An 18851-nucleotide genomic window follows, 5' to 3' on the forward strand; every position below is an offset into this window, starting at 1 on the left:
TTTGCAAAAAAAAAAAAGTATTAGACTCTATTTGGTTGCAATGGGAATTAAAAGAATGGAAGGAAAGGAAAATTTTCAAGCTAATAAAAATTTCTAATCATTATCCTATGTGATCTCATGTCATTGTATAAACTTTAATTTTTTTTTTTTTTCATTTTTAGTAAATGATACATTTTATATATAATTCTTATTTTATTATAACAAAGGGTTTTAAATGCAAAATAAAGTGAAATTTAATAATAAAATATGGTATGATTTGGAGTTAATGATATAATCACGTGGGATAATGATTACAAAAAATTTTTTTTTAAGTTTTAAAAATTTACTTCCCTTTCGATTTCTTTAATTCCTCTTACAACCAAATGAAGCCTATAGCGAAAATATTGTTACCTGTTCACTTGCCTTATGCCCAAATATTGAGGGTGGTGAAAAGACCACCCTGCAGGTCTGCACCCCATGAGTTGGATGCTTGTGCACCTCCCTTGGCTAGCTGCCATGTCCACAAAGTGACCATTTGACTAGGTAACGATTTCCAACCCATAAATATATATATATATATATATATATCCAGCCCTCTTGACTTTCATTTGAGAAAAACAACAATTTTCTATATCCTAGATATAGAGTTTGAAGATTTGCATTTTTTTTTTCACTGATACCAAGATTAAGTTTAACTCTTGTGTCTATGATTGCAACAGTTTTCCCAATAAGAAATATTGTAATGATAATAAATATTAGAGTTTTGCTTTGGTTACATTGAAAATATCACCATACCGAATTTGCCCTTCTTCGCCTGTGTAGGACGGTTTTTCTTCGTACCATACGAGGGACAGAAATGGTGTTATAGTGTTATACATCCATAATTAAAATTTATTTGCAGTACAATATGGTTACGTGCATAATTACTGTATTATTTGGCCTCTCTCTCTCTCTATGAATTAACAAGGAGAAATTTTTAATAAAAAAGAATAAAATAATAACAGACCAAACACCAACATTGGACTGCTCATCACCTTCGACATGCCCATCAGATGATTACAACTCCATACCCCTCCCCACCCTAAAATAAATAAATAAAAAATAAAAATAAATAAATAAATAAATAAAAAGAAGAAGAAGATGATTACAACTCCATCTAAACCATTACACATAAAATATCCCTAAATATTAATGCCGAAGTCTTTAACCATTCATCTCACTCATTGAGCTACAATAGTGGATACAGTCCACCCATTCATAGAAATATCATCAGCCATCAATAAAGATTGCTCAGGTTGAATAGCAATTCTCCCAAAAGAAAAGGCAGGTTGCAGAGGCTGTGGAAGATCCACATTCTCACTTCAAAACATAAGAAAAACAGATGACAAGGTTGGTCTGTGTATTGTATCTTCTTCAATACATAACAAACCAATTTTTATGCATCTCAATAGTTCATTAGTATTGCATGACTCGATTAAAAGGGGATCCACCAAGTTCAACCCTTCTCCTTCAGACCATAATTTCCATACCTGCAACAACAGCATAACTCAGTATTAGTAAATTTTGATCCCAAGATTTGTCATTTTCAAATGTGACAGTGTGAAACCTACATATATTATGAGGCCTGGAGAATGCTTAGACAGATGGAACCCAGAATTCTTTCTCCCAGTTATGATCTCTAACAGCAAAACTCCAAAGCTAAAAACATCTGACTTTGTGAATATAATCCCTCCATAGCATACTCTGGAGCCATGTATCCACTATTTGAAATTTAGAAGAAATAGTGCATTGATTAGAGCCTTATAATCAAAATATATATATATATATATATATATATATGTGTGTGTGTGTGTGTTATTAATAGCATATAAGACACCCTTGTTGATCAACACATGCCCTGTTCACTTACTAAGTCCCAACTATTGTAGCTGTATTAGCTTCAGTATGATTTCCTTGAAAGATCCTTGCTGTGCCGAAGTCTGAAATTTTTGGGTTCATGTCTTAGTCCAACAGCACATTGCTAGCTTTCAAGTCTCAGTGAATGATTCTAAGTCGAGAGTTCTCGTGAAGATAGAGAACACCGCGGGCAATTCCACAAATAATGTTGTAGCGTCTACTCCAATCAAGAAGAGCACGTCTGCTCTAATCTAGACAAACAAAATATAAAATGAATGCTTGCTAAGTAATATACCTCATAGGATGGCTTAAAAATTCATGATTCAAGTTAAAGTTTGATCATAACTGATTAGCATCTTAAGGTACGTAGAACAAATTTTCCTTTTAATTTATAGCAGCTTAAAGGGTACCAACCGAAGAGGACAGGATCAAGGCTACCATTGCTCATGTACTCATATACAAGAATCCTTTCTTCTCCTTCTACACAACAGCCCAAGAGCCTCACAAGGTTTTTTTGTTGAAGTTTTTTGATATTAGTAATACTTCATTCATGAATGCCACTGAACCTTGCTCAGAACTGCTTAAAAGCCTTCTAACTGCCACCATCCCTCCATCTTGTAGTACTTCCTGAGTAAACAGTCATTTAGCTGTTCATGAGTACATGAATGACGTATCACTAATATTAGTCAATGGTTACCTATCACAATGTGAATAGATAGAACCTATAGCTTGTAAACTGGTCCAAATCCGCCTCGTCCAAGCATATTCAAATTAGAGAAGTTGTTTGTAGCTGAATGTATAGTAGCTAAACTAATCAGTGGAAAGTCCTGAGCTTCCATCTTTTTATCCCTTTTGGCACCAGTTTGTAGCAATGGAACATCTTGAACGATATTGCTGTCTCTCCCTGCATGAACTACAAGATTATCTGGTCATAAGAATACCTATCTTTTATGATGTTACACAACAATCTCTTGGGCATGCTTACCTTGTAGAAGCCTTTTGCTTGCTACAAATCTGTAGATGCAGAAACCGAAAAGAATTAATGACAGAAATGCTGATACAGTGGCAAGGATCAATTTCAACTTTTTCAATTTCTTCTGGTCACCTGTTACTTGAAAAGAAATAGTTTCTCAGTACAGTTAAAATTCACAAAGATGAATTGATATATACCAGGAAATGAAAATTGAAACACTTACCTTTGCTTGTTGGAACTGATGGAGTACAAGGAGAAGGCGTAGATTCACTTGGTCCTTCATAGAAATCATATAACTCATACCTTAAATAGCAACTCTTACTCATAAGTTTTGCCCCACTAGAAAAATAACAGCAACCAAGAATCTCTTTTATTTCATTTTGCAGGCATCTATCACAATTATTCTCAGACCAATCTCTAGTACACTGCACAAGACCATATATTTTATTAGATTGGGTATAATTTCCTCCTCCCACTACATACATTTTTGTTGAATTGTTAGAAGCCCTCTCAGAAAGTTCACCCATAAGCTTTTTCACTGCAAGACTATAGTTAACAGGGTCTGTAATGTTTTCAAATTTATTTGGTAATAAAATGTGGTATCATTCACATAGCCTAAGAAATTTTGATTTGAGTAGCTCAATTGACAATATTCTTCCCACACAGTTGCCTCTTTACTGTAGCGACATAACCGTTCAATGTCTTGAATTGCAGTGTACACACAGGCCTTGCATACGCGTTGGCTAACAAATCCAAGGCAGAGGAAGAGGCCATATACTCTGCCTGTATCATTGCCAACAATAGCATCATAAAAACCTGAAATAGAAGCAGTAGAGGATAAAGACTCAAAGAGGTTAATGAGATTACTATGGAATGTGCTATTGACTGTATAATTGGCTTTGTTTGTACAACTAGGATAAGGAGGGTCTGCAACACTTGGGTAGTGAAGCCCAACAAGAAGGAAGTATAGCACCATCAACTGAAAGGTTTTTGACAAACTGAGGAGAGGAAGAAGTTTCATTCTTTCAGAGAGGCTTAACACTATAAAGATGGTGAATTTTCTCCTAGTGTTCTATTGGTGCATCTCTGTGTAGTCATTTATATGAAATGATTCAACAGAGTAGAAGATTCCAATGTCTTTCTCAGTACATCCATACATTTTTGTGGACAAATAAGGAAGATGGGATCATAAGAAGAGACTATTAAATTTGGAGAATTTTCAAAGCAGCAGTCACTGATATTCCTGGAAGGTGGTTCTGCTCTTTAGTCAAGAACACGTCACAATTCGAGTCCATTACACTTCAGTGCCGGAGGAAATGGGATTCGTGGTTGGCGCTAAGAGTTCTATCCAAGTCTTACTATGCCCCCCACCTCACATAGAAGAAGGTTAACATATTCAATATAAGAAACCTTGTGAGTGCGAGGGGATTGAATCATCCATTCATTAGAAAAAGTCTTCTTCCATGTGAGAGGATCCACCTTTGCTTCAATGTTCACACTTTCCAATTGAATTAGCAGCATAGTATGAGTATGGAGAGGTATAAGCGGAGGAGGATTCCACTCCACTTTGAGAGAGAATAGAGAAAGAAAGGAATATCCACAAGCCCATAGCCCAGAGCTAACCTACCAAGTCAACATTCATCAAGCTAAAATTGTAACACTAAATAAATTAATAAATCCAGATAGAAGATGTAGTGAAGAAAGTGACAAGATCTGTAAGATAGTAATCTTTCCTAGCTCTGACTTCAAACTTCCAATCAATATTTTAAATGAAATATATTTGCAAGACTTTCCTTTATAACAGTAACCTTCATGATTACATCTCTGAGCTCAAATGCTTACGTTTTTAAGGGAAAAGCTTAAGCTGACATCATTTATGTTTGATGAATAAAAAGGAGTGAAAAACTTATGAAGGTGGATCCCACATTTTGTAATTTGAGTTGGTAAAGAAATAATATAATATGCAACATTGAGGGGAGGTTGAAATTTGGTGGGAGAGAGGAATGGGAGGTGAAATAAGATTCTATGAGAAAGAGAAAATTTGCAGAAAAGAAAAACAAAACACTATATGATGTGAAAAAAGTTGAGTGTTAAATCACCAAACAACAATAATTACATTTTATGAATTTGTCTAATAGGTTTTTTGCTCCACTTATCCAAACACTCATATTTGGGGTAATTTGTGAGAAACGTACATATTTCCTGCCCTTTGTTACTTTTTTCACTTTTATCCATCAAACAAACTGGACGTTAAGGTTCAAGCAGTGCGTAGCCTGATATGTATAACTATCAAGTACCTTAGAATGTAATAGCTAAAAAAAAAGTATAACTAGGTACCAAAACAATTTTTGACGTGGCATGCGTGGGTTGATGATATTGATTCAAATAGTATAGCTCTCGGATGCAATGTTCACAATTAGGTGGACAACTAAATTTTCAAAGTCCATGACCAAAGGCACTCTTTGATATGGCATGGAAAGATGATTCTAGGAATCTGCATTCCACAGACATTAAAGTTTTTTAATAAGTAAATTTAAAAATTCTTTATATGAGAGTATTTAAATGACATCTCTATTGATGTATAAAGATTTGAGGGTCTAAAGGACTACAATGAGGGTAAATTTCTTGGATTGAAATTATAAATAAAGAATTTTGAATATTTCCTATGCGTGGCGAATTTTATTACATTTAAATGGTACATTGCTTGTCTTTAGTTGCAATTTTTTTTTTTTTTTTTTTTTGGTAAAATTGTCTTTAGTTGCATGATGAACAAACTTTTGTCGTTATATAATAGTCAAACATTTTGACATTTGATCATAAGATAAGGACGTACATATATTACCCATATTTATTATTTAATGACATATACATTCCCTACTAATGAGGTGGAAGACGTTCATCACTGAGTGAGAAGATTGAGAAGAGAATGAGTTGGAGGAGAGACAATTCAACAGAAATGTGCACACCCCTTGCATGTAACTTTTTTTTTTTTTCTATAATTATGAAAAAGGAAAATGTTTTTATGTAGAATGTCACCCTTGCACCAGAGTCATGAGAGGGCAAAATGATCGACCCATGTGCACTCCCATTGGTCCTTATACAAGCATAAGAACCACACCTCCCCCTTAAAAAAGGGTTGAAAATGGTTATATTGTCACATGACCACTGTACTAATATATGAATGAACTGAAGGAGGAACACAAGTATCCAACTGGAGAGAGTGTGATCTTTTCGCCACCCCTTCCTTATGTCTGCTAGTATGGGATGGTACCAATCTTTTTTTCACAAGGGAAAAAAATAGAAAAAGACTTTAGATAAGATTGTAACTTATATAATAGCCATATTGCTGGTAGGCCCAACAATAAGCTGAGCATGACCCAAAGAAATGTTGATTGGATTATAAGGTTCATGAACTAAGCTCCCCATGTTACGGGCACTGTGACCATCATTTTTTATTATTAAAATAAGGATATGCTATCCTCCGATGACAATGACCATTGGTATCCATGTGAACAAAATCTTGTCTGAGGCAAGGAATTTTGTAGGGAGAAAAAAAGAAAAAAAGAAATCCTTCGCATTGTGAACCAAATTGGACAAGCTCTACAAGCATTTGCAAAGGTTCGAGGAATCAGAATTGAATTGGTAAATTAGAACCGGAATCAATCACGAATAATACTGATTCCAGTCAATTCAAGGGTTTTCCTTAGGGTTGGTTGTGGTGGCTCTGGCCAATTCTAGACGATTTTTTACCAGATCAGTAGTGGAATCTGAAAGCGAATGAAACTCTTCCATATGAATTTCCTATTTGCTTCGTTTCTTTAACCATATGAGCGGGAAAAGAATGCGATTGAAACTCTTCCCATGTGCTGTGCTATATTGACTTGTGGAGCAAAGAATTGCCAGTGGCAAAGGATTCTTTGTCCTCTCCCTCCATAAGTAAGGAAAACTTATTTTTTTAGTATAGTACATTTTTTTAATAAAAATAAAATCTTATCATTTCATATGTCCATTTAAAAAGTATGCAAGACATTTATAATGATATTATAATGATAAAAAAAATTATTTTTATATACAATTTAAAAAAAAAAATCAAGAATAAAATAAGAGACAAACAAAAGAAGATTGCGACTTCTAAAAGCATTACTTTGATGAGAACAAGAAGCACCCATAACCTTAGACTTAGGAGTTTAGTCAAGAGCCTTATAATTTGGAAATTGTGGGAAAGAGATCTGAACCCTAATAGAAGCCATGGGGTATACAAAGGTGTGGAAGATCCAGGCCCAATGATATGACTATTGTAGGCTATAGAAATGATGGGCCTTAGTTCCAATAATATTCTGAAAGGCCCAGGTGCACTTTTAGGGCGTTGGAAGGGACCATATGGAGTAAGATTGTAACCATATATATATATATATTTTTTTTTTGGGTGAATAACCAATATATTCAACAAGGCACAATGAAATAAAAGACCTTTGAAGAGAAGCAGAGAAATCCAAAAAAGAAGAAAAGGAAAGAGAAGTATACAATCATTTTTTTTTTTTTGGATAAAAGAACTATACAATCAATAACAAACCATCTTTATCATGCTACGCGATGGACTCCACCAACTGAGTAGGTAAACCGTAAACCCAAAGAATCTATTGCAGGGAGTATTAATACATGAGTCTTGGGAAGCTTACACCTTATGCCTAACCTCAAATGCAATGGATTCCCATATTTGGTCTACAATAGTTTTTCTATCACTTAGCCCAATTTCTAAGGTTCCATTCCATCCAAATGAGATAGATGGATGCTCTAAATGCAATCTTATCAATTGTATCCAAAATGGACTTCCGTTATAATTCTTCCCTATCCACCTTCATTCAACATCTAGTTTCCCAATCTTTCTATTGCTAGACCAACATTTACCTTTAATCCTTCCCTAGAGACGTGAAGAAAGTGTACATCAGAAGAATAAGTGTTGGATATCCTCGAATTCAATTTATCTAAATTGAAGGAATTCTTGAGTAGGAAGAGTCTTATTTAACACTCTCCACACAATAAAATTGTGCCTAAGGATGTGATTCTTGAACCAAACCACGTTGAACTGAGGTACCGTTTTAATTGAGGTTCTCATCAAATTCCAAGCGGAGCTCAAGAAAAAGCACTAGATGGAGAAGCACTCCATTCCACTAGATCCTCAGAACCTCTAGGCTTCCTACTAATCTTGTCACAAGCCATACAAGCCTCAAGCATACCAAGAGGGAACAATAACCAAGACTCCATTTGCCATCAATAAGAATAGAAAAAGCCTTGGCAATTTATCAGTCCTAGAATGATTATGAATGAAATCTCCATAGACATTAAAAAATACCCCAAGGGGGTGCAGTTTTCTAACCAAAGAAAAGTAGAAGAACCAATCATCCAATCTGGATTTAATGACTAGAGCCACCAAATGTTTAGACTTTATCATCTTCTGCCAAGACCAAGATGCATCTAGAGGACAAGATATTGTCCAAAGAGTATCTTAAAGTATCTAGGGTACACCCAATCAACCCATTAACATAACTCTTACTCTTTGATACCAATTTTTAGATGAGCTTCAAAACGCTTGCCATATTAACATCTTTGAGTCTTCTCAACCCAAGACCCAACTCTCTTTTGAGAAGGTACACTAACACCCAATTGATTGTGTGAAGGAGTTATTGATGTCCGTGCCTTTCCACGGAAATGCGCTCATCATGGACTCTTCTCTTTGGATGATGGATTTTGAAAACCCAAATATACTAGTCCAATAAATATAAGAACTTTGCATGACCGATTTAATCAGTACTAACCTACTTGCAGTCTTGCATAGGAAAGGAATCTAGCTTTCCATAGTTGAAGCTTCTTTCTTAGATTATAAGAATATGCATACAATTGTGGGCAGTGAGTCTGATCATGATGAGGGGAAGGCTAAGATATTTTACTGAGAATAATCCTTAGGACATGTTTGTTTAGAGGGGAGTTTGGGGTGAGAATTCATGACTTGTGTGTCCCATGTGTTAGTGGGGTGAGACACATGATAAGAAAGTACTGAATAGTTACTGTTCATCTCCATTCCTTAATTGTTTGGATAGAAATGAGGAAGGTTAGGAGAGAAAGGCGGACTTTACCAAAAATAAAAGAGAGAAAAGAGGAGATGAAGACGGATTCTGATAACTGACCAATCTTGTGCAAAGAGATCGCCACCGTAAACTGCCACCCAACCACCAATCTTAGCCCTCCGAAGCAAAATCTGAAACTGCTTCTACTTCTATCTACAAAAGGGATTCCGAGGCCAAGGCAAAGCATGGTTAGCAGTAGCGCAAGGCTTAGTTGTCGGAGCTACCATCACACTGGAAGCTGCTGCTTATATTCGTCGATCATCCAAATTCCGTATCAAAACCCCTCTAAACACCCCCTTTTATCTCTTTGTAATAATTTACACCCCGTTTGTTTAGATTTCTCAGTGCTTCTCTGTAGATTTCTTCAGCTTATCTCATTTTTTTTTTTAACCCTTGTGAAACCCATTTTGGATACAGCAGGTGGAAGAAGAAGAAGACGACAACGATGAGAGAGAGAGAGAGTCGTTGAACAATGAACATCACCGCCTCACAAAGTCCTACCAAATTGGTAGGACTTTGGAAGGGGGTGGGGTGAAAGCCACATCAGCAGACAGGAAAAACTATAAACCTAATGTTGTCTGGACACTTTCCTACCCTGCTCAATCAAATGTTACAATTTTTCATAGGGCTGGAAAAATCCGTACCATAATCCTACCCCATCAAAACCCTTCTAAACAAACAGGCCCATAGAGAATCTTAAAATAGCCCTAAGATTCACTTTTACCTTCTCTGATATCCCAGTTAAAAACAAGAGACATTTCTCTCTTTGTGACCCAAACTCTTCATTAGCCCAGCTTTGATCAATCCAAGTTCCTCTCTCTCTCTCTCTCTCTCTCTCAAAAGAAAAAATGGCATGATATTGAAATATGACAATTCAAAGTCCTAAACGATTAGACGAATTAGGTATGCAGCATGTACACAAAACTGCACGAGCAAGAGAGAAAATATCTATAGCTTTAGAATAATTATAGTAATTAGTAGTGACCACTTGGCAAATTAGGTATTATTTAGATGGGATTACACCTGATCAGGTCATGTTTCTCAATGTGCTGTCAGGTCCACTTGTTGCTAAAAAGAAAGTAAATATTTCTTTCTCTTGGTAATCCATGGCTATGAATGCAGAGCACAGATTTGGCTGAGCTAGATCAAGCCAGCCAAGTCCATGGTACAACCTCAACAGGATCCCTAGCTCTGAGCAATCAAGGCCAAAACAATTGAGCCTAGGAACATCAAATTCAATTAACTGAGGCTATCCTACAGGAGGATGACTTCATACCGGATCTAAGGATATAATGAGAAATGAGCTTTGATTTCCACTGTTGTTCCCTACCCTCACTCTATCTATAGTCAACACTGACCTGTTAAATATATGACAAGAAATCCTAAAATTGAATTAAGAAAAGGATAGACAAGGCCGACCGCCGACATTATACATCGACTATGAATCCAAAGTACCCCTATTCATGGTTTAAAGTATTTCCAATATCGATATAATACCCTCTGATACATATTTTAAAAATAGTCAACTAATACCGATACTTTAATCCTTGATCTTAGCGATCTTAGTGTATCTCCAATATGATACGATACCTTTCAATACGTATCTTAAATTTAATCGATCGATATGATGATCTTCTTTTTTTTTTTTTTTTTCTTTTTTGCTAATGACTGGTATTCAGGCCTTCACCCTGACTAGTCCAACGGGCCCATACTGACCTCACAACCTCATGGACTGGGTCATACCGGAGGTGAATAAGAATCATTCAACTTTCACTGAAAGCAGTGAAAAGTACTAAACACTCCGGTTTGAGTGGCCCAAGATGTGCCTAATGAGAATCGAACTTAGGACGTCCAAGTTTACGGCTCGTACCAAGTTCGTTACTCACCAACCGCACTTTCCCTTAGATTACCGATATGATGATCGATACTGATACTTTAATCTTTAATCTTTAATCTTTAATCTTTAATCTTTAATCCTTGCCCCTAGACATCACTAAATAAATTATTATATCCTCATATTTTTATTTTTTATTTTTGGTAAAATATAAGCTCATGATGTCCATTTATTTATGCTTTCAAAGGGTTCAATGTCAACAGCTTTAAAGAAGATAGCAGAAGTATTCAACGGTGGTGGGAAGTGCAGAATGCTTGGCCATTACAATACATGGCTACAAAGCTCCTAAGGTTTGGACCCATACAAGTGGACAAACCTCAATACTCAAATCCTTTGTGGACAGAGACACACTTTAGAACTTTATAGTTCTCTTTTTTTTTTTACAGGTAAACGTTTATTTTATAAAAAGATAATAGATGGTGGGCCCCTATCATATTAAGATATCTCTCAACTAAATAATTCAAGTCAAGCTTGTCCCAAGTCCTAACACACGTCGAGAAGTTGTATGGTGATCAATGGGGCCCTCCTCCAGCCGCTGTTTTGGAACTTTAATTCTCAACCATACAAAAGCTTTTATTCTTTAGAAATCAAATTGACTTGGTAACCACCACCAAATAAGTGAGAGATGCGACAATGGTTTGTTGACATCTTTGCTCTCTTTACCTTTCATTCCCTCCAAGCATCTATGGATTCTTGAGACTTATTCTATCTAATTTACTTGGAACTTTTAGGAAGAAAAATCCTAATGTGGTGTCATCATGGTTTCAAGTATTGGTATCATATCGGTATAGGCTGAGAACGATAATGATACATGACTGATCTGGATTAGCTGTATCATTTCGGGGTAAAACAGTAAAAAATATTTTTTTTTTTTTTGAAACACAATGGCAAAAATGACTAATATGCACTAATCCAATCCAATCCGCATCGGTATCGGATCAGTATATACCTAAATCCATGGGTGGCATTCCTGTCATTTAAATCAAGATTGAAGGGTGGTCATCTACTCATGATTTGCATGAGAAAATTGCATCCACTCTGACCATCCTATATAAGTGGCCATCCTCTTTGAATCAACTTCATCTCTTCCAGTCCAACCAAGCCATCTTCAGTTCTCAGAAATGTGCAGAGGAAGGGATGAAGAGAGAACATCCATTGGCTTGGTGGTTGAGGTATCCAAGGGGGTACCTGGCCACACCTGTGAACTCTGCTGCTTACAAGCTTCACTGTACTGTCAAGCTGATGATGCCTTTCTCTGCCAGAAATGTGACAGACAGGTCCATGGAGCTAATTTCTTAGCCTCCAGGCACATTAGATGTTTGCTATGTCATTCATGCCAAAGCCTCACAGAGCGATACCTTATCGGAAATTCACTTGAGTTAATGCTTCCAACAATGAGTAGGATGGAGAGAAGGCAGTGTAATCCAAAGGTTACTGTGAATTGCGAAAAAATGTTGAATCAGTGGCCTTATCTTTTTCTTTAGGAGTAGTGTTTTTTCACTTTTGTTCTGAACTTTATCTTTGTAATGTTTTTTCATTTCTGGTGATTGTTACCATTAAATGCACAACAGAATTATGAATTTGGTGGTTAGAACAAATTTACAGAGACAGAACAACTGAAACTCAATGTTTTGGTCAATTTCTACTCTTAAAAGGCAACCACAAGTCTTCAGCATCTGTGAAGTTTTCCAATTTCAGAAGCGAACTTGAAAATTCACTAAAGAAGAAAGGAAAGGAAATACACAACAGAAGATTGCCCTTACCCAAACATCCATATTCCTACCCAGAGTTGCTTTCTCAAAGCTACAGAGTCTTCAGAGGTAGACCTTCGACATTCGATTCGTCCGTAGGAGCAGCACCAGATACACATTCACAACACAAACAAGATGGTCATCACCAGATATTGCCTTTTTCTGAAATAATCAATTCTGAAGGAGACTGCAAGAAAAATTGAGGATAATACACCACTGTGCCATTCATAATGCTCAATAAGAATCTCAACTATTCAAGATAAGTACAACCATTACCTAAATCATCAGCAAGGCAAGCCAATCTAGCATCATTAACATTCCTTCCCTCCTAGATCAGCTCCTGAACCCAAACTCAGTCCATGGTAACAATGCCAGATTGAATTCATGTGTATATTTGTCCCTTTTCTATTTCAAATCAACAGTTTTGTCTTTGGGGGAAGCAACTGCTAGTCTATTTGCTCAAAGATGACAAAATGGAATCAACAGAATTGAAAAGAGAAGCATCATTCCAGGAAGGATTAGGGTGGAGTTCAAGAAGTTCAGGGTTTATTAAGAACACCCCACCATGAAAAGAAAAATAAAAATATGTGAAGTAAAAGAAGTGGTATTAATAAGAGGGTAATTTTTATTTACATAGCAAATAAAGTTTCCCATGCTTTACTCTTGAGGTATTTCTGTTCCTCTAGCTTTTGCATCAACTTAGAGTCTAAGTTGGCAACAGTAATCTCTTTTCTGCATATGTGGCAATATACCATCTTCGTCGTTCCTTAATTGTTTCCGAAAACCAAGATCACCTGAAGCTATTCGCAATGATCAGGTTCCCAATCCTCACAGGAAATCAATTCTGTATTACAGTAAAACAGGGTCTGTAGAATACCCAGCCAGCTGATTTGTTTCCATCAGCAACACAGAGATTTTTACCAGAAATTCCGCAAAAATGACTTCAGTCGGACATGTAATAGACAGAGGATTTGGTCAACTATCTGCTCTTGCCTCCTTCAAGCAATCTCCTAGAATTTAATCTTCTACTTCATTACACCTATTTGGGAACTCATCCTTGATGTACTTGCGGAATCCATTTATGATCTCAGTTTATTTTATTCATCTTCATTTGGTGCAACTCGACTCAATTCAACTAAGCCCACTCCTAACAAAACGGGTCCGGCTACATGAATTCTGCTTTGTCATTTTATGCTGTTTAAAGTCTAGTTTATCATTATATTGGATTTTAAAATTAAAAAATTAAAAAAAAAAAAAAAAAAAAATCATCAATAAACCTAAGAATCCATAACTTTTTTCACCACTTCTTCCAGGTAATCTTTGGCCTAGCCCTAGTTCTTTTGGCTGATCTAATCTGAAAACTATAACTCCTCTGTTTCTCTAACCACCTCAACAAAGCTCTAGTACATTTGGCTGCTCTAATATGCTATCCTCGTTAATAACAACAATAAAGCCTTATCCCAACTTAATGGGGTCAGCTTGATTATACTCATTAATCTTGGACTTAATTGTTAGAAATCAGGCACTAGGTTTGTTAGTTGACAACTATGATTCATAGAGAAGGTTAAGGATGCCAAGATTGGTTAAGTACTGCATACGGTATACACTGGACATACAGAGACATAGTACCATTACTTGCCAAATATACTTTGAATACACAATACAATTCCTTAACCTCCATATACACAGTACATTTCCTAACTACATGCATAACAGGGCAGATATCTTCTCTTGTCAAACCAACCGTAAATTCAAGGTAATTTTGCACTGTCTTTCCCAAAATGTTCTGTTATTACTTCAAGAACTGAAACCCCAGCAGACAATTTTGCATTCAAGCAATACATCATATTCAACCAAGAAAAAGCTTCACCTTCCCAAGCACGTTTTTAAACTCATACATGTTAAGTTTGTCTCGAATTCTTGACCCGTTTTGAAGATTGACCCGATCCGACATATTTTGGTGGCGACCTAAATGGGAATTTTTTTAAGATTTGTGATGGAAGCAGAGGGGTTGAGCCGATATGGGGGTGCAGGGGTGTAGCCCCCGCGGTATGGTTCGACCGGATCGACCACGACCCGATGGGTCGACCCACAATTTTGGAGTATATATAATGTACTGTTGCTTGTTGAGAAAGTCATTGTATTCTAGGGTTTTCACGCAGCTAGGGTTTCAGGGTGAGTTTTTCCTCGCCGCTGCTAGGGTGTAATTTCTCTTCTGCATAGTGAATCATCTTCTTCTTCGCCCGAGGACGTAGCACACCACCCTGGTGTATGAACCTCGTTAAATCTCTGTCGTACGGATCTATTGTCTCTTTATTATTCGTGTTTTTTGGTGTTTGATCTAACAAACTGGTATCAGAGCTCTGGGTTACTTCGATCCATGGCTTCAACGAAATACGATATTGATAGGTTTGACGGCAACATCAGTTTTAGTTTATGGCAGGTTCGAATGATGGTTGTTCTCACGCAGCAGGGTTTGAAGAAAACCCTATTTGGGAAGGCGAAGAAACCTGCAACTATGTCCGATGATGATTGGAGCGATTTGGATGATAAAGCCCTTTCAGCTATTCAGTTGTGCCTTTCGAATGATGTTCTACAGGAAGTTCTCTCAGAGAAAACGGCTGCAGAGTTATGGGTGAAGTTAGAGAACCTCTACCTCACCAAATCCCTCACCAATAGGTTGAGATTGAAGCAACAACTGTATACCCTTCATATGGGTGAAGGTACTTCTATTAAATCCCATATATCTGAGTTCAATTCTATTGTTACTGATTTGAAAAGGATAGATGTTAAAATAGACGATGAAGATTTGGCCCTATTATTGTTATGTTCTCTGCCTCCATCTTATAAGCACTTTAGGGATACCATGATTTATGGTAGAGAGACAATCTCTATTGAGGATGTCAAAACGAATCTGCAAAGCAAGCAGAAGATTGATGATGAGTTGACAACTACCAATAAATCTGATGGTGTTGGTTTGGTAGCTAGAGGGAGAACGAATGAAAGGGGTTCATATGGTGACAAAAAGAAGGCTAGATCAAAATCTAAGCACAAGAATTTAACCTGCAATTACTGTAAGAAAAATGGGCATATTAAATCTGAATGCTATAAGCTTTTAAATAAGCAGAAGGCAGGTGGTGGTGCTCAAAATCAATAGAAAAGAGATGATTCTGCAGAAGCTAGTATTGCTGAAGATGAGAGTGAGTCTGATATGCTTTTGGTGATTGATGATAAAGTTAGATCACGGGATGAATGGATTCTTGACTTTGGTTGTTCCTACCATATATGTCCCAATCGTGAATGGTTCTCCACATACGAATCAGTTCGAGGTGGAGTTGTGTTGATGGAAAATAATGCTTCTTGTAAGACTATTGGAATGGGAACGATCAATATCAAGATGTATGATGGCATTGTCAGAACCTTGTCCAATGTCAGGCATGTCCCTGATTTGAAGAAGAATCTCATCAGTTTAGGCACTCTTAATTTAAATGGGTGCAAGTATACAGCTAAAAGTGGAGTCATGAAGATCAACAAAGGTGTTCTCTTATTGATGAAAGGAATCAAGGTTGGCAGTTTATATGTGTTGCAGGATACTACAGTCACTGGGTTTGTTGCAGCAGCTTCATCATCTACGTCTGAATCAGATGTCACAAATTTATGGCACATGAGGTTAGGCCATATGAGTGAAAGAGGGATGGCATCATTAAGTAAAAGGGGCTTGTTGTGTGGTCAGAGTACAGGAGCAATGGAGTTCTGTGAGCATTGTGTGTTTGGGAAGCAGAAAAAAGTTAGTTTCAGTACTGCTATTCACAGGACCAAGGGAACTTTGGACTACATTCATTCATACCTATGGGGGCCCTCCAGGATTGCTTCAAAGGGGGTTGGTGCAAGATCCTTGCTTACTTTCATTAACGATTTCTCTAGGAAGGTTTGGGTTTATTTCTTAAAGCACAAAAATGAAGTATTTGTCACTTTCAAACAGTGGGAGAATTTGCTTGAAAAGCAGACCGGGAAACAAATTAAAAGATTGAGAACCGATAATGGCCTAGAGTTTTGTGAAGGTGACTTTAATGAGTTCTGCAAAAATGAAGGTATTGCAAGACACCATATAGTTGTTAAAACACCCCAGCAGAATGGAGTGGTGGAGCGTATGACCAGAACCTTGTTAGAAAAGGCAAGGTGTATGTTATCAAATGCAGGATTGGGCAAGGAGTTCTGGGCAGAAGCAATTAACACAACAACCTTGTTGGTGAATCGATCTCCTTGTACAGCTATTGAATGCAAGACTCCAGAAGAAGTTTGGTCTGGTAAACCTACAGACTACTCAAATTTAAAAGTATTTGGATGTCCTGCTTATGCACATGTAAATGAAGGGAAGTTGGAACCTAGGGCTAAGAAATGCATTTTTCTTGGGTATGGATCTGGAGTGAAATGATACAGGTTGTGGTGTTCTGATCCAAAGTCACCAAAATTTCTTATTAGCAGAGATATTACTTTTGATGAATCTGCTATGTTGCATCCTAGGAAAGAAGCTCTTATTCATTGTGATGAAGGTCAAGAAAAATCTAGAGAGAAGGTGGAGTTTGAAATTGGTGGTTCATCTTCAAACAAAGCACAATCTACTTTAGTCCAGTTGCCTACTTTTACTGAAGGAGATGATGCTCAAGAGAATCAAGAAGAAGAGTGGTACAACATTGCCAAGGATAGACCAAGGAGGAATATTAGACAACCACAAAAGTATGGGCATGCTGAATTTATTGCTTATGCATTGTCTGTTGCAGATACAATTGAAAATAGTGAGCGTGCAACATATTTTGAAGCTGTTGCTTCAATTGATTCTACAAAATGATTGATTGCCATGAATGAGGAGATGGAATCTCTTCATAAAAATCAGACTTGGGAGCTTGTGAAGCCAAGAACAGGAAAGAAAATTATTAGTTGCAAATAGGTCTTCAAGAATAAGGAATCTGCCTCAAGTGTTGAAGATGCTAGGTACAAGGCACGTTTAGTTGCAAAGGGCTACAGTCAGGTACAAGGAATTGATTTTAATGATGTTTTCTCACCTGTTGTTAAGCATAGTTCTATTCGTGTCCTACTTGCTTTAGTTGCTATGCATGATTTGGAGTTGGAGCAACTTGATGTGAAAACAGCATTCTTGCATGGTGAACTAGAAGAACAGATTTATATACATCAACCTAAAGGGTTTGTTATTGAAGGTAAGGAGGACCATGTATGCTTGTTGAAGAAGTCCCTATATGATTTGAAACAGTCTCCTAAACAGTGATATAAAAGGTTTGATTCAGTTATGGCTAGTTTTGGATATTTCAGGTGTCAATATGACTGTTGTGTTTATTTCAGAAAGCTCTCTGATGGGTCATTCATATATTTGTTGCTTTATGTTGATTATATGTTGATTGCAGCAAAAGATAAGAATGAGGTCAATAGGTTGAAGGAACAATTAAGTTCTGAATTTGAGATAAAAGATTTAGGGGCAGCAAGGAAGACCTTGGTATGGAGATCAAGAGGGATAGAAAAACAGGAAAACTGTGGCTATCTCAACAAAAGTACACTGAGAAGGTATTGAATCGTTTTGGCATGAAAGATGCCAAACCTGTAATTACTCCTCTTGCATCTCGTTTAGACTTTCAACTGCTCTATCACCTAAGACAAATGAAGAGGTGGAGTACATGTCAAGTATTCCATACTCTAGTGCAGTTGGCTCCATTATGTATGCTATGGTTTGCACTCGTCCTGACATTTCATAAGCTGTCAGTGTGGTGAGCAGATATTTGTCATGTCCAGGTAAAGCTCATTGGGAAGCAGTGAAGTGGATACTTAGGTACTTGAAAGGGACCTTTGGTGTTTGTTTGGAGTTTGGGAGGAATGGTGATAGTTTATCTGGTTATGTTGATTCAGATTATGCAGGTGATCTTAACAAGAGGAGGTCACTCACAGGCTATGTATTTACTCTTGGAGGAAGTACGGTTAGTTGGAAAGCTACTTTATAGGCTACAGTTGCATTATCTACTACTGAAGCAGAGTATATGGCAGTGACTGAGGCAATTAAAGAAGCTATTTGGCTTAGAGGTTTGTTGGGAGAACTCAACATGGATCATGGGGTGACTGTTGTCCATTGTGATAGCCAGAGTGCTATTCACTTGACTAAAGATTCAATGTATCATGAGAGGACAAAGCACATTGATGTTCAGTATCATTTCATAAAAGAGATAATT

General features: G+C 36.9%; 1 long non-coding RNA gene and 1 pseudogene across 1 annotated transcript; both read right to left on the bottom strand.

Annotated features, from left to right (window-relative positions):
* Positions 1-774: 774 nt before the first annotated feature.
* On the bottom strand, positions 775-4391 carry LOC122073494 (annotated as a pseudogene).
* An 8093-nt stretch (positions 4392-12484) lies between these two features.
* Positions 12485-14776, bottom strand: LOC122075159. Its single transcript, XR_006139194.1, has 2 exons — positions 12631-14776; positions 12485-12543 (listed from the first exon to the last, which is right to left on the bottom strand). It is a non-coding gene; the product is annotated as an uncharacterized LOC122075159 (long non-coding RNA).
* Between the last annotated feature and the right edge of the window lie 4075 nt (positions 14777-18851).

This window comes from Macadamia integrifolia, chromosome 1 (assembly GCF_013358625.1).
Source record: "Macadamia integrifolia cultivar HAES 741 chromosome 1, SCU_Mint_v3, whole genome shotgun sequence".
In the NCBI taxonomy this organism is placed as follows: domain Eukaryota; kingdom Viridiplantae; phylum Streptophyta; class Magnoliopsida; order Proteales; family Proteaceae; genus Macadamia; species Macadamia integrifolia.